Source organism: Amblyomma mixtum, chromosome 3, assembly GCF_055824585.1.
Source record: "Amblyomma mixtum isolate Tamu chromosome 3, ASM5582458v1, whole genome shotgun sequence".
Taxonomy (NCBI): domain Eukaryota; kingdom Metazoa; phylum Arthropoda; class Arachnida; order Ixodida; family Ixodidae; genus Amblyomma; species Amblyomma mixtum.
The window spans coordinates 284,575,361-284,592,201 of NC_143014.1; the positions used below are offsets into that span (position 1 = coordinate 284,575,361).

General features: G+C 43.0%; 1 long non-coding RNA gene across 1 annotated transcript; it reads right to left on the reverse strand.

Moving 5' to 3' along the window:
- Positions 1–3,081: 3,081 nt before the first annotated feature.
- LOC149355067 (uncharacterized) lies at positions 3,082–16,012 on the reverse strand. The gene is made up of 3 exons (XR_016291428.1): positions 15,596–16,012; positions 14,441–14,514; positions 3,082–3,191 (listed from the first exon to the last, which is right to left on the reverse strand). It is a non-coding gene; the product is annotated as an uncharacterized LOC149355067 (long non-coding RNA).
- Between the last annotated feature and the right edge of the window lie 829 nt (positions 16,013–16,841).

Here is a 16,841-nt window from a genome sequence, read left to right on the forward strand (position 1 = left end):
TCCCCAGATCCCTGGCTGGGGAATAAAGTTCGAAGACCACTGCCCAATCGGATGGACCGAAGTGGACGCTGGTGTTACCACCCACGGCAGGGGTGGTGCGGGCTGTTCCACTCTCTCGCAGGTGGGTAGATGGGAAGGGGTAGATGCTGACTAATCTCACACGGCTGGAAAGGAATCTCCCGCAATCTACCCGCAGGTGAATGAACTTGCTTCCCCGCCGGATGTCCAGAACAAGTGTCGGGGACACAGCCGTCTTCAATTAATAGCCAGCGTGACTGGCGCCACCACGTCGCCTCTTCTTCCGCTGTGTTTGCCGCTGACAATGCCTCCTGCGCATATCCTGTCGGGGACACAGCCGTCTTCAATTAACAGCCAGCGTGACTGGGGCCACCACGTCACCTTCGCTTTCGCTGTCGTTGCCGCAGACAATGCCTCCTGCGCATCTCCTGCCTTCGCCGCTGCTGCCGCGGTCACCTCCGCTCAAGGAATTCCGCTGCACTAATCCACGTAGGCTCGGAGGGGGGCATCACCAGCACCCCATTGCACCACCGCCGCCGCGAGGTTGTCGGCCTCGTCGATTGTTCACGGTTGCTGCTTGATTGATCGGGCCCACGTGGCCAGAAGTATGGTCATGACACCCTGTAGATCAGTCCACGTTGGCGTTCCAAGTGATCGCTGTGGAGCACTGCCACCCATTGCGTCGTTGAGGCGTTTGACATGCGACGGATCGCCGTTATGTGTTGGCAGTGACATGTCATATTATAAATCGTTGGTCGATCCCTGTACAAAGGGCGGGTGTATACCTGTGCTTGGTGAGGTGAATTTTGTGCAAAATAAAGAGGTTTAGAATTGCGCTTGTTTTTAACTGTCTTCAGCGGACCGGCTGCTTAATGCTAAACTTTGATGGAGGTTTGGAGTAGCCTTGGTGGGCTCCGTGGAGATGCTCCAGGATTACACCAAACGTCTGTGAGACCGGAGTTGATTCTCGTTCACCGTCAGCTGCTCGTATGGTCCCTTCGCGAGCTATAGTGTCGTTTACTTGGTTTCCAGTCACGCCGGCTTGCACTGGTGTTTCTATGCTGGTATGGTGCTCCTCCCGAGACACGATTTGACTCATTCTAGCCAGTGTTCCTTTGCAAAATCTGCTATTGTTTCAACTGTACGGAAGGTCAATTGGGGCTTGGGAATATTTGTAAGATATCTGTGTCGTCTATTGCCTTCGCTGCTGCCGAGAACTATCGCCATCTCCTCAGCTTACACCACGGTGCAGTTCTTGCAATGCGGTCTCCTTGCTACTTATTGCACTGTCCAAGTACCCAAGTCTGGTAAGAAGAGAGCATCCTGTAGTAGTCTGGAATAGTGGTTCTTTCTGAGCGACGAGTTTAGCGTGTTCAAATACAGTGAAGGGAATGGGAATTTGTAGATTCTGCTTCTAATACGCTTGGACTCCTTTACATTTTTGGCAGCTGTGGCGGGATGCCGCATAACCGGTGACAGATGATGGAGATTTGATTCTAGGGGTGATAGTGACTTAGTGAAGTTACAAGCAGCGGTAGTGGTCGTAGTGACACAGTTCTTGCTCCAGGCGCAGCAAACAGATTTCACAATAGTAGAGAAGGCACAGAAGACTGCATTCGGAATTTCTCCGCATCTGTGCAATTTAGCAGAACTTTTTGCTGGGCTAGTTGGTCCATTCTGACATTGGTGAAAACAGCGCGAAAGAAGAAGCCCGAAGGCGAAACGAGGAAGCGACAGGAAAGAGCGCTGTCCTGTCACTTCCTCGTTTCGCCTTCGGGCTTCTTCTTTCGCGCTGTTTTCACCAATGTCTGTGCAATTTATCGCCCCTCAATTTTTCTTTCTTCCCTTTTTTGCTTTCCCATGCTTTCCTCTCTCTTTGCTCGTTGCTCTCGTTCTTCCGTTGCAAACTTACTCGAGCCGGTTAGTCTTCTTCTGCACCCCATGTTTTACACTCATTTTCTGTTCCGCTTGGTTTTACTTTTTATTTTGCTTGTTTATATATTGATTGCAGGCTGTACATGCTTCCCCTTCCTTGTATCCAGTCTTTCTTCAAGTTCCGATCCAGCACACGGCTGCCTACTCCGTTTTGTTGAGCCCCGCCGCAGTGGCTCAGTGGTTACGGCGCTCGGCTGCTGACCCGAAAGACGCGGGTTCGATCCCGGCCGCGGCGGCTGAATTTCTATGGAGGCGAAATTCTACAGGCCCGTGTGCTGTGCGATGTCAGTGCACGTTAATGAACCCCAGGTGGCTGAAATTTCCGGAGCCCTTCACTACGGCGTCCCTCATAGCCTGAGTTGCTTCTGGACGTTAAACCCCAATAAACCAAACCAAACCAATCCATTTTGTTAACTCGGCTACCACGACAAGTTCTTTGATGTGCGCCTTCAGCCCTCATTGGTTATGAACCTATCTTAAGTGCCCCCAGTTTGGTTTACTCCAATTTGCTTTGCGTCAAAATATTCCACTTTGGCCCATATTAGATCCTAATTCTTTTATATCTGATTAGCTATACCTCAGGTGTGAGTTCCCTCCATTTTTATTTTTCATTTTTCTTTCTAAATGCACCTTGTAAAAATGGTGCCTTTCGGCTACACCGCTGGCATATTCATGCTGTAATTTTACGAGTTAGATGTCATTTCTTGCTTCCTTTTTGTTAATATAATATTTGAGTGGAGTACTTGCGTGTTTAGATGAAAGATATCAGAAATATTCATCGCCTCCCTATTGGAAAAAAAGGCAATGATGTAAATATTGGAAACCAACACTGGAAACCTTGGTGGATTATGGTAATGGAAAATATGTTGGAATGACTGGGCATGTTGGAATGACTGGGCATGTTGGAATGACTGGGCACGTTGGAATGCCTGGGCATGTTGGAATGCCTGGGGCATGTTGGAATGACTGGGCATGTTGGAATGTCTGGGCATGTTGGAATGACTGGGCATGTTGGAATGACTGGGAGATGTTGGGGCAGGGGCCATGCTGCAATGTTATATCTGTCGCAATGAGACAGCAAATTTCAAAATAGATGAAGCTCCTACAGCCAGTTTTATTTTGTGTTCATGCTCCTCTTGCTCTTCTTTAGCCACTTCTCAATGCAGCTGGGCCCCATGAAACAGCCTTGTTGATGTACCACCGGTGCATGCGGGCTTGGGAAAACTGGGCGATGCACTCTGCAGAAAAGATTGAAATAAAGAATTAGGATCCACAAGTTTTTATTCTTGCCAGTATTAGAGTGCTAAAAAAGTAAACTCCGTATTGTGGCCACAGGAATAAAGTGAGCCTAAATCAAGAACCACTGAAGCTATTCGCACTCAAAAAGAAAAATAATTTGAGGTTCTTATTCAATATATCATATGCTCGTCATTAAGTACCATCATCAGCAGCATAACTAGCACCACTGCAAGACAAAGGCCTCTCCTATATCCCTAAACATAAGCCTGACGTGTGCCATAATGAGCAAAATAAAAAAGCCATCGTTTTTTGTCCTCTGAAGGCTTTTAGTGGGGTATTAATAAGAGGGACAATATAAAGGTAACATCAGAAGGGTGACTGCAGTAGCACAGCTGAGATGTCGCAGACGATACACTACGAAAAGAGGCATACAATCCATTGATACATCAGTTGCAAAAAATAAAAACAGCAGCAAAGAAAAGGTAAAACAAACCAGTGTCAATGCTCCAAGCGATATCACTTATTTCCATAATTTTGAGGGACCACATGCAATGAAAATGTGGTGAGGTAGAGTCACAAGCGAAGGCCATTCTGTTCTCGATTTAATTATTACTAACTCTATGCAGCTGAATGCTTTTTCTGGTGTTTTATCTTGTTGTGTTAGTGACCATCTTCCTGTGTTTGCTTGCATTGAGAACGCTAGTACAATAGGAAGTAAGTCCACATCAATCACATACCAAGCTATTACAGAATCATCATTGAAATCCTTTAGGGATGCGCTCATGAAAGTATATTGGAGTAAGATAGCTGAACTTCATGATGCAAATGTTGCCTATAATATGTTTGTCGATTGCTTTAAACAGATATATCACGACTGCTTTCCTCTTGTAACACGTGTGAAAAGTCGCAGAATCCGCAAGCCATGGGTAACGCCAGAGCTTCGCGGAGAAATACAAATAAAAGACAAGCTGTACAGAAAATTTTTGAGCAGCCGGAAGGTTGAGGACCTTGCGGTATTTAAGAAATATAGGAACAAATTGACTAAAAAACTGCGGTCTGCATGAACAGCCTATCACGTGTCACTTCTAGATGTTAAGAATGCTCGAAATGGTGTACTATGGTCGAGATTAAATACACTTCTGCAGCGGGACAGTTCACGCACTGCATTAACAAAATTAAATATTGATGGAAAGGAAGTTTCTGGCGTCGAACTGGCTAATGTATTCAATACTTTTTTAACGAGCTTGGCTACCCGTGCTATAACACGTGTTGCCGGATCTGACGCTTGCAAATATGTTCGAATTCAGAATGATGAAACAATTTTTCTGCACCCAGTCACGGTAGACGAAGTAGTGTCGGTGATAACAAATCTTAACAATAGCAGTAGCTGTGACATTGATAATATCCAAATACGGCCAGTCAAGCATGTAGTTGACATAATTGCTCCCATACTTGCTCACATCTTTAACATCTGTTTAGAAACTGCAGTTTTTACGGAAAAAATGCAATTAGCAAAAGTTGTTGTTCTTTACAAAAAAGGAGATCGCAACGCCCTCTCGTTTTTACGGAAAAAATGCAATTAGCAAAAGTTGTTGTTCTTTACAAAAAAGGAGATCGCAACGCCCTCTCCAACTACAGACCAATCTCTATTTTGCCAGTGTTTTCGAAAGCATTTGAGAAAATGCTGCATCTAAGAATGTCAAATTTCATCCATAAATTTAACTTGCTAACACCATTTCAGTTTGGCTTCTGCAAAAGCAAATCCACTGAACTTGCATTACTCCAACAAAAGGAATATATAATAAAGCAACTTGAAAACAAATCTATTGTCATTGTGTATTTGTGGACTTCTCAAAGGCTTTTGACCTGGTAAATCATAAAATCTTACTAAATAAATTACACTACTATGGTATCCGAGGAAAAGCGCTGGTCTGCATGAACAGCCTATCACGTGTCACTTCTAGATGTTAAGAATGCTCGAAATGGTGTACTATGGTCGAGATTAAATACACTTCTGCAGCGGGACAGTTCACGCACTGCATTAACAAAATTAAATATTGATGGAAAGGAAGTTTCTGGCGTCGAACTGGCTAATGTATTCAATACTTTTTTAACGAGCTTGGCTACCCGTGCTATAACACGTGTTGCCGGATCTGACGCTTGCAAATATGTTCGAATTCAGAATGATGAAACAATTTTTCTGCACCCAGTCACGGTAGACGAAGTAGTGTCGGTGATAACAAATCTTAACAATAGCAGTAGCTGTGACATTGATAATATCCAAATACGGCCAGTCAAGCATGTAGTTGACATAATTGCTCCCATACTTGCTCACATCTTTAACATCTGTTTAGAAACTGCAGTTTTTACGGAAAAAATGCAATTAGCAAAAGTTGTTGTTCTTTACAAAAAAGGAGATCGCAACGCCCTCTCGTTTTTACGGAAAAAATGCAATTAGCAAAAGTTGTTGTTCTTTACAAAAAAGGAGATCGCAACGCCCTCTCCAACTACAGACCAATCTCTATTTTGCCAGTGTTTTCGAAAGCATTTGAGAAAATGCTGCATCTAAGAATGTCAAATTTCATCCATAAATTTAACTTGCTAACACCATTTCAGTTTGGCTTCTGCAAAAGCAAATCCACTGAACTTGCATTACTCCAACAAAAGGAATATATAATAAAGCAACTTGAAAACAAATCTATTGTCATTGTGTATTTGTGGACTTCTCAAAGGCTTTTGACCTGGTAAATCATAAAATCTTACTAAATAAATTACACTACTATGGTATCCGAGGAAAAGCGCTCTCATTGTTAAGTTCTTATTTGTCGTTTAGACAGCAAGTGGTGTACATAAATGGTATACAGTCTGAACCGAAGCCGCTCTTCTACGGTGTCTCCCAAGGCAGTACGCTAGGGCCTCTACTCTTCAATATTTAGCTAAACGATATTGTCAACATTAGCGATAATACAAAGTTTTTCATCTATGCAGACGATACGAGCGTATTTTTTTCGGGTGAAAATGTTCATGAACTTATCAAACAATGTAATGCCACAATGAAAGCTCTTGAGGTCTGGTCTGCAGTTAACCTGATGCAAATAAATGAGAGTAAGACCAAAGCTGTCATATTTAGGCCGAAAAATAAAGTTATCCCACTGCACGATAATATTATATTAAACTCGAGGGCTGTAGAAATTGTTGAGCAGTTTAAATGCCTTGGGGTCATATTTTCTGCCAGTATGTCATGGGATTATCATGTAAATTATATCTTGAAAAAAATAGCTCAAATCACTGGTGTTATAGGCCGTCTAAAATACATACTTCCCACAAAAACTAAGATGCTGGTATACAATTCAATATTCAACTCGCATTTAAACTATTGCCAGTTGGTGTGGGGCACTACAACATTCACTAACCTTGAACGTATTCATTTAATGCAAAAAAGATATCTCCGAAATGCATATAATTTACCGTTCCGACATCCCAGTGCAGCTTTCTTTTGTCATTCCAGAGTTATTAAAGCACATAATCTTTATAAATATCGCCTCAGTGTTACTTTTAAAACAGAAATCAAGAAGAATGTAACAAATCTTAAAAATTTTGCAGAACTAAGGAAAAAAGAATCAGTCTATCCAACAAGACGTGGCGAAGAATGGACAGTGCGAACACCTCGACTAAATCTTGGTAGGGAATGCCTTCAGTACACACTTCCATCTCTTCTAAATAGGTATATCCACATTAACCTCGATTTGTTTTCTTTTTCACGTCATGAACTACATAATTTGTTTTTGCATAACATTGTTTAAGTTTCATTATGTATACATATTGCTGTTTCGTGTATTCTCCGGTGCTTCCTTGATGTGCTTGTTTTCTAAAATTGTATAAACTCTTGTGTTGCCTCCCTGTCAATAATTAGGATTGTAGACTCGTCAAGCTGCCCAAGGGCAGCTTTTTTCTACGATTACTCCATCTGTAGTGCTAGATGGGAAATAAACTTTGATTTGATTTATTCTTCAATGGGAACAGGAAAAATTTCTTGATTTAGCTGTGATGGCATCCTGGTCTGAAGCGGGGCAGCAACATTTAACATTAAGTTGTGGAAAAGTATTGTAGAGTATATGGAACACACCTAAACGAGCAATTTCCCCTTTTATGCAGTGATGTCTGGTGGTCAAATGAGATGACTGATTACACATATGCTGTACCAAGTGTCGCTGTTGGATTAAAGGGAGTTGGTGGCGTAGCATCAAACAGTTTGGTGCAAAATTGAAAGAGCTAGGGAATACTTCAGTTTGGAATTAATAAAATTTTTATGCATAAACTGCGCAGCATGGCAAGAGCACACAGATCATGACATCTCCTGATAAACCCGAGTGCCCTTGTGGTGCCAGCAGCATGTATCGTGACATGCTCCAAGTATGAGGGCTGCATCTGGTTAAGGTTTCTCCATACCATTAACCCTAGAGGTGGGAAAGGAGGTCAATACGTTGTGACAAAACAATGCAGACAAGACAAGGACAACGAAGGAATAAATATGATGGCATGAGTGCTGACTATCGCCAATGTGTATTGGAAACCACGTCAAAATATATACACTGTGGCCTAAAAAAACAACGAACAAAGGGCACCTTGTGTCAACCACATTGCATGAGTGTAAAACAAAACAAAAACTGACAAAGAAGCATTTAAGAGCATGAACTCTTCCTTAGGAAGCGATAAAGAAGGTGTGCTAACACAGTGATTGCGGTTTTTTTTTTAAATTTCAGTGGCCTCGATTATCTCACGCACAAACTTTTCTGTGTCTGTCAGGCAAAATGCAGAACATGAATTCCGGTTCACAGCGTTTAGGATCTGGCAAACAATTGCAATTGCGACAGTGAATCATCAAAGTTCTCCCGCAAGCTTTGTTCACATCGTCGTGGTGGTCTTTTAAACCTCTCAGTGACACACTTGCCTGTTTTCCCAATGTAAACATAGCCGCATTTCAAGGCGTTCGAACACACTATGTCTTCTGTGCAGTGCACGAAGAGACTCTGATGGATAATCTCGGTTGACTACAGGTACTGAAACTTCATAGGGTTAGAAAAACAATATCGACGCCAACTCGACTGCCTATTTAACCGGTGCGACCAATTGTGGATGTAGGGAAAGGTACGTACAAACTTCCTTTTGGGAGTTACAGTCTCGACGGGGGCACAAAAGGAATGTTTCAACTTCTGCTTAAAGCAATCGGCTAAAGACACTGACAAAGGTTCTGAATATCCAGTAAAGGACAAACGGCATATGAGCTGGGCAAAACTGGATGTCATGGCAATCAAACAGGATTTCATTAAGGAATTTTTGAAGCAAAGGTTAGTGACACCTCTTGACCAGCTTAGACTGAACCGAAGAAAATGGTAAAAGTAGCTTGTTTTCCCTTGGCTCGTAAGCCCAACAAGTGTAACCACCCAAGATTGAGATCCAATAAATGTGATGACATATTATCCTCTATAATTTCAGTGGTGATTCAAAGTGGACTGAGGCTTTGACTGAACTCCTCTCTCACCTTAGACAATGCTTCGTCAGGATTGGAGACCCTGCAATAAGCCACGTAACAGCGGCGCTAATAGTTTTTTTTGCAAAAACAAGCTATTCTGAAATGTAATAAAGGTGGACTGAAGGTATGAGCTTAAAAGTGCTACAAAATTATTCACCAGAACGCCTGAGACGTTTGGAATGCCACTGCTCCATTTAGGTTAATGAATTCTTCAACACATTATTGATCCTGATTGAGGGATGGCGTAATGTAAATCCTTGATGTCAACATAGCACCCCATGAAACTGGTGTGAGAGTTATTGTGTAGAAACTGCGTTACTTTCTCTGCAGATCTTACACGAGAGGAGTCATCAATGCTCAGCAACTTAATTTTATGTCGCAAAGAGAAGGCGATTTGTTTCTGACAGGTTCCATTCTCTTAAACTACAACCCTCAAGGAGCAGTCACCTAATGGGTCTTTAAGAAGATAGCTGGACAATTTTTCTTACTGAAGTTGATGGCATTAGCCTGATGGTTAAACTCTAGATTGTCAATGTTTCTTGGCACTGGACTTTGCTTTTAACAAATCATATAGTAAGTGGCACTCAAATTCAGAATACACTGCATCTGTGGCCTTGGACTGAAAGGCGCCTTTCGATACGACCACAAAACCACCGTTTATCAGCAGTTGAAAGCAAGAGGGCCCACCCTCTTAAATACGACACAGTTCGGCCTGTGGGCAAGTTCCTAAAGAGGGTTCAAACCGTGACACTGCATCAAAACATCCCGAAACACACCTGTCACACTCAGGTCTGTGCGTGGAAAAGGCAACTCGTCAAACCATGGCAAGCATCTTCACAATAGTTCTCTTCGGAGGAACGGAAAATTTTGGTCCATAAGCACTTCAAGGACCAGACGAGGCAGCGACTCCAAGCTGAAGGTGTGCACCTTGTTGTCAAACTCTTGTGCCTGAAAACAAGCCAGGGAGTGGCTGGTTGACGGTGTCACGCACCGTTGACCAGGTGAAAGCCATCTGGAATGCCACTTTGCAGCCACTTTGCGCTCACTAGCCCGGAGAAGAGAAGCCAAGGCACGAGTGTCTGAAAACAAGGTGCACAATGTCGACACTGAGTTGCTGCCTCGTCTGCTGCTTGAAGCATATACGGGCCAAAATTTGCCATTGTTCCTTCGAAGAGGACTATTCTGGAGCTGTTTGCCATACTTTGACGTCTTGCCTTCCTGTGCCTGGACCTGAGCGTGACAGGTGTGTTTCAGGGGGCGTTGGTTGATGGGGTGTCGTGGTTTGAACCATGCCAGGAACTTGCCCGCAGGCTGAACTGTAACGGGTTTAAGACGGTGGGCCCTATCGCATTCAACTGCTGATAAAGAAGGTGGTTTTGTGGTCATGTCTAAAGGCGTCTTTCTGTCCAAGGCAACGGAGGCAGTTAATTCTGAGTTCAAGTGTCACACAACAGCTGATTTGTTAATAGCAATGTCCAGAGCCAAGAAACTATGTACGAGGGGGTACCCAAAAGAAACCGGACTTATTTTTGTTTGAACTTATTTGTTCACATTTTAAGTACAGACCTTCAATCTCCTTCAAAGTATTCCCCACTTGCAATGATACGCTTGTCGAATCTTTCATTCCATTTTTCAAAACATTGTTTAAATTGATCTTTTGTGGTGCTTGACAGTGCCTCCGTCGTTTTTTTCTCCACCTCAGCAACATCAGCGAAACGCTTTCCATTCACCTATTTTTTCATTCTAGGAAACAAAGAAAGTAGCACGGGGCAAGGTCGGGAGAGTATGAGGGTTGAGGAATAGGGTCATGCCAATTTTGGTCCAAAATTGTCGTAGAGACAGGGCTGTGTGAGCAGGGGCATTGCCATGATGGAAAAACCAGTCACCCGACCGCCACAAATCTGGCCGCTTCCACTGCACAGTGTTGCCCAATCTTTTCAGAACATCCAAGTAGAAAGCCTGGCTAGCTGTCTGACCCTGCGGAACAAATTCTCAATGGACGACTCCTCTCACGTCGAAAAAACAAATCAGCATTGTTTTGAGGTTTGGTTCCACCTGATGAGCTTTCTTGAGGCGAGGTGAATTTGAAGTTTTCCATTGGCATGATTGTTGCTTTGATTCAGGAACACTTGAGTTTTCCCCATAGCATCGTCCTTGTACGTCTTTCTTAATATTTCAAGAGTTTCCATTCAACTTTTCCCGAGCAAAAATCAGAATTTCACCGGCACACGCTGTTCACGAAAATCAACCATTGCAAAAACGACATTCACACAAAACAGTCGTCACTATAAAACTCTGCCTAAACTAGTCTGACCTCCTTCAACGACGGCACTCGGCTTACTGAGTCTGGAATGTTTGTTCTATGCGCTCCTAGTGGCAAAACGCGGTACCACAGAAGCTTTGCCGACCAAAAAATTAAGTCCGGTTTCTTTTGGGTACCCCCTCGTAATAATCTAAAGTTGAACCATCTGGCTAATGTATCAACTTCGGCAAGAAACTAGCAGAGGTGCCAATGAGAGGTCAAAAGACCACCGTTACGATGTGAACAAAGCTAGCAGGGGGAATCTGATGTTTCATTGTCGCGACTGCGATCGTTTGCCACATCCTTTATGCTGTGAGGCATAATTTCTTGTGCTGCATTGTGCTAGACAGACACAGAAAAGTTTGTCCATGAGATGATCGAGGCCACTGAAATTGTAGAAAAAACGCAATCAATGTGTTAACACACCTTCTTTATCGCTCCCTAAGAAAGAGTTCATGCTCTTAAAGGCTTCATATTCAACTTTCGTTTTGTTTTTGACAGATCCAAAGTGGATGTTACAAGGCGCCCTTTCTTCATTCTTTTTTTAGGCCACAGTGTATATATTTTGATATGCTTTCCAATAAACCTTGAAAGTCAGCACTCGCACCGTCGCATTCCTTCCTCATCTTTCTCTTCTTTGCGCTGTTTTGACACGATGAATTACAAACAAGACCATTCATCCGTCTTGCAAAAGTCAATACAGTCAGAGTAGCTGAGATAGTTGGGGCATCCTTCTGAATAATGCAGTCATAAAGACAAGGTTGGGACATAAAGACAAAGGCTGTTATTGAATGGCTAATATTAATGTACTTTAGTAATGTGCTTGGTTTGGTTTACGGGGGTTTAACATCCCAAAGTGACTCAGGATGAGGGACGCCTTATGATTTTGCATATTGATATGCTGGGCTTCATAAGAGAAGAAGTACAATAGTTTTTTAAGGCCAGCCGTAGAACAGGAAGCAATGAATCTACACTAATATCCAAGAATGAAGGCTCAAGCATGAGAGTGTAGCTAAAAGGTTATAATGACAAACATGAAAAGCTTTGGAGAAATTCAAGTCGATGACACTTGCCTAAAATAAAGAATCTAAATTTGGGTGAAAATCTGTTGTGAATTCAAAAAGTTGGATTGCACATTAGTAAAGAGAATGGGAGCCGTGATGACTGGTATAGAAATATTAGTTTGAATTATGGTGGCAAGTAATATGCGGACTCATTTCGTGCTCTAACAGTTCATGCAAAATGCACATCAATAAAATAGAACAGTTTGGGGATCAGAACGGTTTCCAGCCTTAATTATTGACAGGTCAGCTTCAGGTTGTCAGGGATAGAACCAAGAGGTTTGGATTGGCTAACAATTATTGGTAAAATCTGTCTTCAGATATCCTCAGTAGTTTAAAGTATGTCAGAAGGCTTCTCACACAGCCCTCAGGTACTCGAAAGCTTGTGCTTATCAATGACTTTCGAGACATGATGAGAAGCAATGGTTAATGCAGTGAAATGGGTAACAAATAACTGATTTTTCTCAAGAAAGTGCCCATGGAATATGCTGTCAAACAAATTCCCAAGGATCCTTCAATTAAGCCCAAAATGACAGTTTATGGGTAGCCACTTTGTTATAACCATCACATACAAAAAAAGAGACACCAGAAGCCCTCCTTATTCACTGAAAACAAGGGAGAATTATGAGACATTATTCCGGCACACAAAATCACACGGATGAAGAGAGTAGACTCCATGGACACCATATTTCAACTGAGGTTTATTCCACAACACAGGCTTTTTATGTGCAAAGGGGTACTAGTGATCCCTGGGGCTGAAAAGTATTTCCGCCACCAGATAACAATTATTCAGGACGGCAAAAACCAAAACACAAAAAAACATAGGGGCAAAGGTATCTTGCCACTCACATTCAACACATCGGCACGCCTATGCATCACCTACCTGGCTGACCCAACAAACATATTTGCCTCCAGATAATCTATTTCTTTTTCTGGAGCGCTGCAGAAGGGCTGCTGACGTAATTCTCTTTTTCAGCAGAGATACAAAAGGCTTAAAAAATTTCCCAGCCCTTTCAAGTGCTAAACTTGCACAAGGCATGTGTTTCTTTCAAAAACGCCTTGCATGCTCGCTTGTGCGAGCAAAGGCGAATGTGCTCAGCTAAATGACCTCTGCCACTTAATGAATCAGCTGTCCTGCAATGTTCAAGCAAGCGTTCATTGATGCAAGCCTCGTCTGTCTAATGTAATGTTTGCCACAGGCAAGGAGGATGCTGTACACCATGTCAACTTCATGTTTAACGAGGGGTTTGGTGTGCTTAGTTTTGTAGGCAGGCTTTTCCGTAACGTCATTTATCAGGTGGCACATGCATCCCAGCTTTCGAATACGACATGTACATCGTGTTTGTCACTGGCCTTCTTGAGGCGGTGTGACACCTGATGGCAATAAGGCACAATGACAGGTCCCTGTTGCGAATGTGCGTTGTCTTCCGGCTTGCGCTGCCCAGCACACTTCATCTCTCGAACCTGGCTTTCTACCACTAAGGCTACAATTTATCCTGTGAAAACTGCCTGCTCCAGTCTCCTTACTTGCGCATTGATGCTGTCACAGCGTCGTGACAGCGTCAATGCCGAAGTAAGGCGACTGGAGCAGGCAGGCAGAAAAAGAAATAGATTATCTCAACGCAAATGTGTGTTGGGTCAGCCAGGTAGGCAATGTTTAGTCACGCCAATGCATTCAACTTGAGTGACAAGCTAACCTTATGCCTATGTTTTTGTTTTTGCAACCTTGAATAATTGTTACCTGGTCGAGGAAACACTTTTCAGCCACAGGGGTCACTAGTACCACTTTGCAAGTAAAAAGCTCATGTTGTGGAATCAACCTCAGTTGAAGTATGAGGTCTATGGAGTCTACTCTCTTCGTTCATGTGTTTTTGTACACTGGAATGATGTCTCATAATTCTACCCAGAACCAATTAGCTCAGCTCTCCATGCTTAGCAAAAACAAGGCAGCAGTAATGAAACCAGTTCTCATGTGTGCACTTTTTCTTTTACATCTGTGACCTGCGATGAGTGGCATAAAAACACATATTTAAGTTAACACACATGCATCATAATGTTAATATTCGTAGTCAAATAGTATCACATAATGCAGCCAAAAACATGCAGACATTTCGCACTTCATGCATAGAATGCAACAGTTAAAAGACGAGCAATATTGAATGTAAAACATCAAATGGCCTGCAACCGGCCCATTCTGACAGCCAACTAATATTACTCATATAAACATGTAAACATATAAGGCCAGAGCTATCCAAACTGCTCCAAGCAGTAGCATTAAGGAAAAGAGCAATGAAAGTAAGAGAACAATTCATGGCAACCACAAGAACAAAGCACAATGCAGTAACAACTTACAACACAGCTTTTGACTTCATCTGGTGGCCACAAAATCCATGCCATTGACTCGTACTCGAAGACAGATGTGCCACCTGCAGATACCAATTTCCCATTATCACTATGACAGGAGTACAAAAACAAGCATGCGAACTCGGTCCAACAGTGAATATCACATGAATGTAAAAAGATCAGGAAAAATATACTTGCCCAAGTATACGCCCAATACAAAGGAAAACTACCCTGTTTAAAATGCATCAGTTCCCCTAGCACTAGTAAAGGAATCTTGCTATGAGCAAAACAAATCTGCGTTCGAAAGCGTAGATAAACATCGTAATAACTGAGACAATTATTGCGTCACTTGTTTTCCTCAGAAACCAATTTTCAAACAGCAGAGTGATCGAAATGCAAGATCCTATACTCTGGGTAGCCAGAAACGCTATCGGTATCATAAAAAAGAAATCTTCACATACTCATTTAAAAATTAGATCCTGACGGCCGGAAATTAACTTTCGTTGGTAACTGCAACCTGAGACAGTGCTTTTTTTATAGTGGGGTTTGAATTCAGATGCGGAAAATGGGCACTGATCGTATTGGAGGGTTCCGGATTAATTTAGACCACCTAGAATTTCTTAACGTGAGCTGACATCGCACAGCACAGGGGCATTCTTTTTTTCATTTCACCTAAATCGAAATGCGGCTACTGCCATCAGGATCGACCCCACGACCTAAGGTTCAACAGTCTAGGGCCAAGCAAAAACCGCGGCGAATAAAAAGTGTTTCAATCCCCCTCAAAGTGCTAACGCTATCTTGAAAGACAATCATACATTTTACGCACAGCCAAAGTGCCGGTCCTTGAAACGTGCGCGGTGGTGTGAACAAGCATGGGCAGAAACGCGTAGAACGAGGCATATACGAGGACAAATCAGTGCTCAACAAGAAACAAAACGCGCAATCATGCGCATACCAAAATCATGCAAAGCTAGCGCACGCACGGTCGCATCCCCTTTGCCAAAACAAGTACCGACAGCGACAATTCTTGGCAGAGCAACTCACCGCGGCGACAACAAAAGCCCCTTAAACGCTTTTCATAGCATTGAACACAAATACTGCAGCAGTACGACAGGTCACCGTTCCAGCATTATATGCTTCGGATAATGCACGAGTACTGCTTACCTTTTCAGATGATTGCGTAGTCGTGCAGAACGCTGTTTGCCTTCGTGTCACGGGCACTACACCAACCAGTGAGAGTTCAGCACGAGTGCTACGTAGCCGGCACTCTCTACCACGTAGTCACACAGAAGAAAATATTCCAGGCCTTATTTGGAACATTTCCACCGCGACACTGCCCGCGCGTCTTTGTGCCTGGACACCCACCCTGGACTACACAAAGAAGCGCACAGACTGAAAAGTTAGAGAGACCAGAAAAATGACACTTTGCCTCGAATAGGCTACGTCGACAGCACTGCGCGATTGTGCACCCTTGAGCAAGAAGAAACACACGCAAACCACAACACAGTTCACGACGGCTCACAATCCAAGTAGCGAATTGTAGCAAGCGCCGAAGCGCGACGCACGCGACGCAGCACCCGAACCGCCATGAGGGTTATACAGAAAAACAGCTACCGGCAGCCACCTGGCGGTGACAACCAGTTTCTGTTTCGGTTTCGTTGTGAAAAAGCTTGTATCCTACTTTTTATTTTATTTTTGGTATTTTTATTGCGTATTCAGCCGTATCGGCATCCACAGAAATTGCAGCGATTGCGAGCAATTACCACTGGTAGAAACGCGCGAATTAACGACCTGTTGCTTGCGCTGCGGTTGAAAAATGCATGAGTTCTCACGGCAGTATCGCTTGCTGCTTTGCTCATTCACGAAATTACATGCCGATTTCTGTTTGTATGGGGAAGTTTTTTTTATATTGATGGGAGATCAGCAAGGCTAACAAAGTACCCAACGTAGCAGTCGTAGAGAGTAGGTTGTCGTAAAAACATGGTGACGCTGTTTGATCGGCAGCACGACGTGAGAGGCGGCAGCGTTGAAACGCGCGTCGAGAGAACAACCTCCATGATATATGCTTTCTTGAGACTACAGTGAAGGTGTGCATTTTTTATAGTGGAGTTCTCTCATCCAACGTGAAAACCAAATCAATTCTTAGTATGAAATATGCTGTGTAATTTATATCCTCATATGGTGTTTATATATATCTGCATTTCTATTTTGAAAAACAGTATTGTACTGGTAATTGTGTACCAAGGTGCATGTATAAGAATGCAGCCTTGTCGAAATATTCTGTGTATATATTTGTATTCGTAACCCTTCTACAAAGAAGCTGTGTGGCCAGCTATGTGGTTAACAATTTGTTAATTGAATTAGTAATGTCTTGAAATGCACGCTCAATAAAATTTTCTGAATGAAATTG